This window comes from Oxyura jamaicensis, chromosome 2, assembly GCF_011077185.1.
Source record: "Oxyura jamaicensis isolate SHBP4307 breed ruddy duck chromosome 2, BPBGC_Ojam_1.0, whole genome shotgun sequence".
Classification (NCBI taxonomy): Eukaryota; Metazoa; Chordata; class Aves; order Anseriformes; family Anatidae; genus Oxyura; species Oxyura jamaicensis.
The window spans coordinates 119,144,184-119,152,108 of NC_048894.1; the positions used below are offsets into that span (position 1 = coordinate 119,144,184).

Sequence of the window (7,925 nt, forward strand, 5' to 3'; positions counted from 1 at the left end):
ATAAATAAAAATGGACTATCAGTTTTTGACATGTCTATTTAGCATTTATTCAAGGACCATGTGATACATTAGCACACTCAAAAACAGTGATTTGCAACAGTAAAAATGTAAGTGAAGTTGAATTTCATTGCAAGGGTACAGCAATGAGCATATTAAGATCAACAGAGGCATAAATTCACATTCAGTTTTCAAGTTGCTATTATGCTGCACCCTAAAATTAATTTTCTTAATAGAATTCACAATTTTCTAAATCCAAATGCAGGCAGGGGAGGATCAACTACTCTCTGAACCCCTAAGCCAGGTCAGTCCCAGTCTCCAGGCATGTATCTGCAAAGAGCTGTTAATTTCCTGCAATTTAGTCCTTTCTGTGCAAAGTGGAAGACACACAGTACTCCTAGATAAATGCACTCCTGCCTCTGTTTCTACTGTCTGCGGCACAGGATGAAAGACCTGAGGCTGTTCAAGTTCACATAACCTCAGCCTAATCCCTTTCCAGTTAATCCTCTCCCTGCTTTCTGCTTTTTGCTTACAAGGATGAAGATTCTTTCTGCTTCATGAGAAGAAAAAAGAAAGTGGCATTTTGGAAAAGTTTTGGTTTTTGGATCAGATACAAGTCATTTAAGGCCTTCCAAAAAGAGAAATTGGAAACAGATTTTTATTTATTTTTTTTACATTTCCTTTCACTGTCGCATGAATTGTTTCATAGTCTTGTTTCCTTTCATTTTTGTGTGCACAGTACTTGGAATCCTGAAGGGCTCTATGACAAAATAGAAAAGCAGCATTGTCTCTGAAGTTTCAGATGGCTAAGAGCTTTATTGATATAAATGCTCAGAAATGCACCTGTTGCCCACACAAAGAAGTGAAGTTCAGTAATGCCAAAAACACAGTCATACTTTGAGACAAAGTCTGGAACATCATGATTTAGTTTTTCTTTAAATTTCCAAACTGAGTTTTCTTTTAAGGTACTTCTGAGGAAATCCACCCTGGAAGGGTCTTCAAAGGGCTCAAGTATTTGCAGTTCTCATTAAACACTTTCACTGGAGCAATCACCTCATCATCAGTGTAGATTTAAAGCAATCCTTGTTACAAAATTTGCTGGAAAGTCTTCAAGATATGAGAAAAACCTTAGACAAAACAAATGTCACTTGCTTAAACAGCAAGGGTTTCTACCGAGGGTTATGAAGATGAAACGTGCTCTGAGCCTATCTTGTGTCCTGCTTACACTGAGGATGACTTTATTTTCTACCTATTAAATTAATTAATTTTTATGTCATACAGCTACAGCCTGTGTCTACTTCTCATTTATTTATTTATTTAGAAAAAAAAATGGCCATATTGAGGCAGTGGGAAACAGGTGTAGTCCATCATTCCAAGTGCTTCAGACTTGAGATGCTCCATCTACTATCCTGAGGGCACCATAATGGTGACAAAGGAGAACCTTGAGCCTCTCTGTCCATACTGCCTGGGCAGAAAATTTCCAACACCATGACACTGAGTCTGTATATTTCAGGTAATTTATTGGAAAGGTGCTTGTTTTAAAAGATTACCACAACGAAACACTTAAAACAAGAGGCTTATGATCACATTGATCTCAGAAAGGTAGTGCTTTGTCCATTTTCATTCTGTACTTGTTGAAGGCAGAAGTGTTAGCAAAAGAAACAGTATATGATATTGTAATATTGTTCAGACCCTTAACTTTGAGAAGGTTAAAAAAATAATCTCAATGGCTGAAAAAGGGAAGTGTACTATTGTCAAGATTTTACTACCTAATATAGAGAAATTTAGGATTTTTCCAAGAAGAGAAAAACATTTCTAGAGATACCGCAAAGACTGCTCTGCCAGTCCTCAAAATCTTTAGTTTATATTATTTTTCCCATTCTTTCCCTACAAAGACTGCACAAACTAGGACAGTGCAGACAAATAAAGATGAACTCCCTTAAAAAGGTAACACTGTTAAAGATAGCACTGAAATAAACTTCTAGTTTTGACAGCTAACGTTGAAATGTTAATTGTTCATTATCATGTAAGCAAACCCTTTGTGCTTTGTCTATTATATATTAACCAAATTACAGTGAAATGTTGGTGTGTACAGGAATGAACTTTGCATTTTGAAGTAATTCCTGTGTTACTGCATGTTAGTTCAAGTGAAAAGAAAAGCAGACCAAATGAAAATAGAAGTGGCTTGGTTAAGCCATCCTAATTTCTCTGTTTTGGTTTAAAAGTAAAATTTTTATGAAATGCCAGTAACAGAATTTTCTTCTTGGCTGTCAATATGTCATCATCATAATTTTTCATCACATTTTGATAAGGAATTTGCATTCTAAATATTTGACCCGAGTCTATATAAATAATCTTAATTTTATTTCCAATAACATCCTCCTTCCTCCCTCTCCTCTTCCCAGTGTCCTGGACACGTGGCTTGAGATGGACTCAAGCCACAGATATTCAAACCACATTCCCACAAGGAATAAGAGCGATAGAATATAGGAATTATTCATGCACTTTTTCTCCCTCAACTGCAATTTTCATAAGAACGCTGAATCTCAGATGTGGAGTTTCAAAAATGGGCAGTTACTGTTCTCATTTTCCTTTTTCATGTGATTCAGCAGATATGGCCTCAGGAAAATTGCCTCTCTCTTAACTACAGAAACCATGCCAAACTGAAGGCAGCAACAGGCACGGTCATAACAGACTCCTCATCGGAGAGATTATTTTCCATTTGTTTGTCCTAATGCAGTTTTCATAGGTGAAAGTATTAGACATGGAAACAGAAATCCAGAGAGTGTTACTCAGCAAGGACTTATCTCTGATGATCCCAATCAATGCCTGGAATGAAAAAATTCTCTTGCACTCACACACATCCCAGCCCAGTCATAAGACAGACGCACAACAAAGCTGTGCGTAGTCCTGATTCAGGCAGTCAGTGTTGCAAAAGCTGCCTGAGACTAACATGAATCAAGAAGAACTCAGAGCTTGCTGTCAGTGATTCAGAGCATCGCAATTTCTACTGAAGAGGGCTGGCCAAACAAAAAGTGACTACTTTTTTAAACTTTTTGTTTGTTTGTTTGTTTCTTAAACATTGCACAAGCTTTCCTGTTTTAATTGTTTCATCTCCTACAATGGCTAATCTAAGAAACTTAGCTTTTATGTTATTTTTAAATATTATACTTAATTACAGAGCTATATATAAATAACAGAAGGAACTATGTGCACACACAGAGAAATGACAATTTCCACACTAACATTATAGTTGTGTGCAAATGTTAATACATAAATCTATTTCTCTCACTGTCTGTCATTTCTTTCTTTAAAATTAAGATTCATTTATTTATTTATTTATTTTTCCCCTCTAGCTCTTTATTGCTGTTAGATGTTCTGGAGTCTGTATCATACCTCTGGTAGGCTAGGACCTATTTATTTTAGCTTTCACCACAGGAGCAAAATCCCTACAGCTGACACTTGAAGTTTAGGTTACAGCTCTTTCTTCTTGCATCAAGTTTGACTGAATGAGTCTGCAGAGCCTGAGAACAGCACGAAGTTATTTTATGTGCAGGAAAGTGTAAGACACTGATTTTTTCTCAGTTCTACCAGCAGGAAGGTGACAGTCACTAGAAGACCACGTGGTACGAAGAAAAGGCAATATGAAGAAAGCAATAATACTGCCTTTTTTATGTTTTTAGTATAAAGCTGGTAAACAGTTGTGGAGAAAAGCCCTGCAAGCTTCTTGTAAAAGAAAGAGAAAATTCTACATGATTTCTCCATGTGAGAAATGAACAAAAGGACAACAAATGCCAGTGACAAAAATAAGAAAAATATCCAAATAATTTCAGTAGCAAACAGCTGAGAAAATAGTGAGCAAATTGTTGTTGATGGTACAGAGGCAAGAAAGAGCCTAGATAAGTATGATGGAGGTGCTTCAAGAGGCCTCGGCACACTGCTGAGAGGCATAACATTTCCAGATAAAGAAGTTTACAATAGTTCTCATGTGCAAGGAAGGCCAAAACAGAAGCCTGCTGTTTGCTAGCTGGAAGTCCAAATGCTTTCAATACATATAAGGCAATTTGTATTAGTTGGAGAACCAAGTCTTGGCATTTTAATGATTGTAAGATGGGGTGTTGCAATTGCTTAAGCAACAGAACAGGCTTTTGTTTGTTAATATAAATAAATAAAAATGTGCATGTGGTGAGGGAACATCTCAATTTTAAGAAACAAGCCAACAGAAAGTGTGTGGGGAGGTACAGAGTTAGAGAAGGTCAACTCGTGCTGCTGATGGATGGGAATAAAGACTTTAGTTGCATGAGACTGAAATGTAGAAGTTGAGCTGATGGAAGCACAGGATCTGCCCCTCTAACAATATCAGACAATCGCCACTAAGTTGAAGTGGCAAGTGGAGTGGCTGTGTACTTAAAATCACACAAAGCTTGGATGTACTCTTGTCACAATTGAACTTACTGTTATGATCTGCAGGAGCAAAACTGATAGGAAATAAGCAAGCACAGAGACATGTTCACGTGAAGTTCACACCATGACTTTCAAGCTCTAGTTACAAACATCTGTGAATTTGGGGGATAAATTTATGGAGTTTGGAAGAAAGAAAGTATATTGCCAGTAGCTGAAACCCACTGTACAAAAATTTGCACTTTTACTACTATATTAAATCAAATAAAAAATACAAGAAAAAGCGTGCATTAGAAATAACAACAAGCTGCCAAACTGAACGGTAATAATTCATTGCTGCCCTCTGGATCTGACCCCAGAACTCTACGGGTGTCCTCTTAACTGAAAACATATGCCCCGACTGAGCAAAGCCAGTGAAAGACCTTCCCTGTTTTAAACAATAGCAACAAACAAGGGGTGTGTCAATTCAGAGTTCCCAGTATCTTTCTGGCACTTCAGGGCATTCATGTAAACATTGAGCCCTCTACTGGCCGCTGCATTTCTTTCCCCAAGTCAAGTGTTAGAGATCCTATTTCTAGCAGTCCTCTAATATTAACGAGTGAAGAAATGCTATAGAAAAATTACCAAACCAATTATGCTGCAAGTGTCACTGCTAACAGTTATTCTGGAATATATATATATATATATTTTGTCAAAATCTATTAGAATGAGGTTTAATATGGGTTCCAAAAGTCCTCATTGCACTTGCATAAAATTATTGTTGTAAGAAAAGGACTTGTCAGAGTTCAGTCCTATAGGACACATCACATACAAGAGTGATTTAACCTTCCTCCTACTATGAAAAAAAATAATAATAATAAAAAAATGCTGTTGCTTCAAATAACTCTAACATGTACTAAGGTTTTAGAAAATTATGGAAAGCAGGTTAAAACATTGGCCTTTCCCTTAGAAGAGAATTTACATTTATTTAATCCCTTAATATAAAAATAATAAAATTTATTTTATAAAATAAAATTATATTTTATAAATTAAAAATATTTATTTTATTAAAATATAATTTTATGATTTTTGATTTCATAAAATAATAAAAAAAATACTTATTTTAGTTGCACAGTGTCCCCATGCAGAAATAGTTTACACTGAGCTATTTTTTCTCAGCATGTGCAAGGACACCAAACCCCACACATTGTTATCCTGTAAGACATAAAGTTTAATTATTGTGGCAATACCACTGAATTCATGTCTGGAGTTTGAGATCGTGACTGAAAAGCCTTCAGACACTATTTGAGTCTGTGGGATGTCCATGTACCGACTAAGAGAAGACTACCTGGACGGTCTCACTATCATACAAAGAAAGAAACGAGCAACTGGCCTTTAGGTACACGTGCAACGTGGCAGCACTCGGGGCCTGGCAGAAGCACTGCTGGCAACCCAGCCCTGTACCATACCACGGTGGTAACTCGGGGAGTAACCCCAGCCTGAGAGCCCCCTGCAAACGCCAACTGTTAATGCTGCGGCTCAGCTTTTGCAACTTCCTTCCTTCTGTGCTTTTGCCCTTCACATGGTGGCTTAACAGAAGCCACAGCAAAGAGCAGTTTTTATTTCTCCCCATCAGTCAATCTACTTGAAAAAACAGTGCAGCACAACTCACAAAGCAGCCATGGGAATCAGCTAGTCCAGCAATCAGTCACACAGAACAGCAACTAGAAACATGCGGTGGCTTCCTTAGACAAGGCTGCTGCTTGGGCTGTGCAGGCTGCTGCTGAGACTGTGCCATCAAATGCGCGTGGGAGAACACTAGTGACACCGACAGATGAAAGTCTCCATCCCCCTACACCCATGCCCACCTCCCAGTTTGCAGGATGGGAAGTTATGGGTTGTTCTTTCCCCAAAATGCTCAAGAGCCCATTCACAGTTTGCTAGCCTGTGTGACCCCAGGACACTTCTCAGCCAGCAGTCCACTTGTAGCACCTCTGCCTTGGAGTCTGAAACCATTTAGTAGTATGTGTAATTGGTGCTAGTGCCGGGGCAGGATTTTTGGAATGCTAAAGCATGGCTTTTGTGAGTGCTACCAGGACTGAGCTGGCACAGGTGCTGCCTGTAAATTTTGGATCTTAAAAAGATGAAAAGTAGTAAAGAGAGTGAAGACCAGTGTTGCCTGGATGATACATGTCATCATTCTGCATCCTTTCTTGCACATACTGGCAGGGGTGACAAGCACCTCTCTGAAGCTGCACTCAACTGCAGCCCAAAATGTCACACTGAAGTGAGATTAGAACATCTTCTAACTTATTGCATGGTTTCATTTACGAAGAATGGTGCATGATCAGAAACAGGGCTACTAATGGTAGAGTTTGGCAGGAAACCAAAGTCACAGAAACAAGAGACAGGCAGAATGAATAAAGATGGTTCGGAAGTCTTTGAGATGAAGTTGGAAGGAAATCTTCAGATCCAAGGAACATGGGAAATTTCCGTTATCTTTTCCATCCAATAAATCCACCAAGTTTCAGAATAAAACACATGAAAACAAAAGCCTTGGAGATCTCTATACTCACCATAACATGGCTGAACCCGTCAACAAGGATAATCCCTCAGGCAGAGAGCCATGCACACAGGATGGACATAGCACAGCTGAAGCTGTCCGACATATTACCAGGAAAAGAATCTGGTGCACAAAGAAACAAGAAACAACCAACAGAAAGAAAATATACAGGAAAACACCCTCACAGTCCAATATTTCAGAGTTTTATTTACGGAATTGTCATTTTAATTTGGCACACAATTGGAAAATGGTAACACAACTTGGTGGGATAACAGGAAAAATGCCAGTGTTGCTCATCCTTTGGGTGGGGGAACACAGCAACAACCGATGGCTGAAAACAGTGTTATCTGAGAGGGGGCTCCATCAGCTGCAGGCCATTAAAAAAAGAAGGAAAAAAAAAAAGGAAAAAAAAAAAAAGAAAAAGAAAGAAAAAGAAAAAGGAAAAAAAAAAAGATAGCTGTGGTAAGGCCTTGGCCAAGTCTTAGGCCTTGGTCCCAAACATTATCAGCTTCAGGATGAAATATGCTGGATAGTTTGTTACTGTGGTCCTCTCTTTCAGGGAGTTTCCACCTCCGATCCCTCATCTTTCTTGTCCACATGGACTAAGAAAGGTGCAAGGATCAAGAAGGCACAAATGAGGAACAGCAACGAGAGGAAAAGTGGCTGCCCTTTGACATCTGAAAAGCACAAAGTAGAAGGCCTAGTGCCCCTGGGTATGTGCTGTGAAAGGCATTGGCAGTTTGTGGGGTGAGAAGACTGGCAACAGGTGTTAGCACTCGGTTATTAAGCTGACTATTACACTATGAGCATTTTGGCAATGTTGAATTCCTAATTTTGTCAAGGGACCTCAGTCTGCACAACAGAGCCCTGAAATAAGGCTTGGTCTGACTGGCCTGAAAGGAAGCTGTTCAGCCTTCCTCTGTTAGAGGCGCTTTCCCCCTCATCCTGCCAGAGCCTACGATCACAGGCATTTATCTGTGGGTAA

General features: G+C 38.8%; 1 long non-coding RNA gene across 1 annotated transcript; it reads right to left on the reverse strand.

Annotated features, from left to right (window-relative positions):
• Positions 1-5,951: 5,951 nt before the first annotated feature.
• LOC118161913 lies at positions 5,952-7,341 on the reverse strand. The gene is made up of 2 exons (XR_004748225.1): positions 6,678-7,341; positions 5,952-6,629 (listed from the first exon to the last, which is right to left on the reverse strand). It is a non-coding gene; the product is annotated as an uncharacterized LOC118161913 (long non-coding RNA).
• Positions 7,342-7,925: the final 584 nt, after the last annotated feature.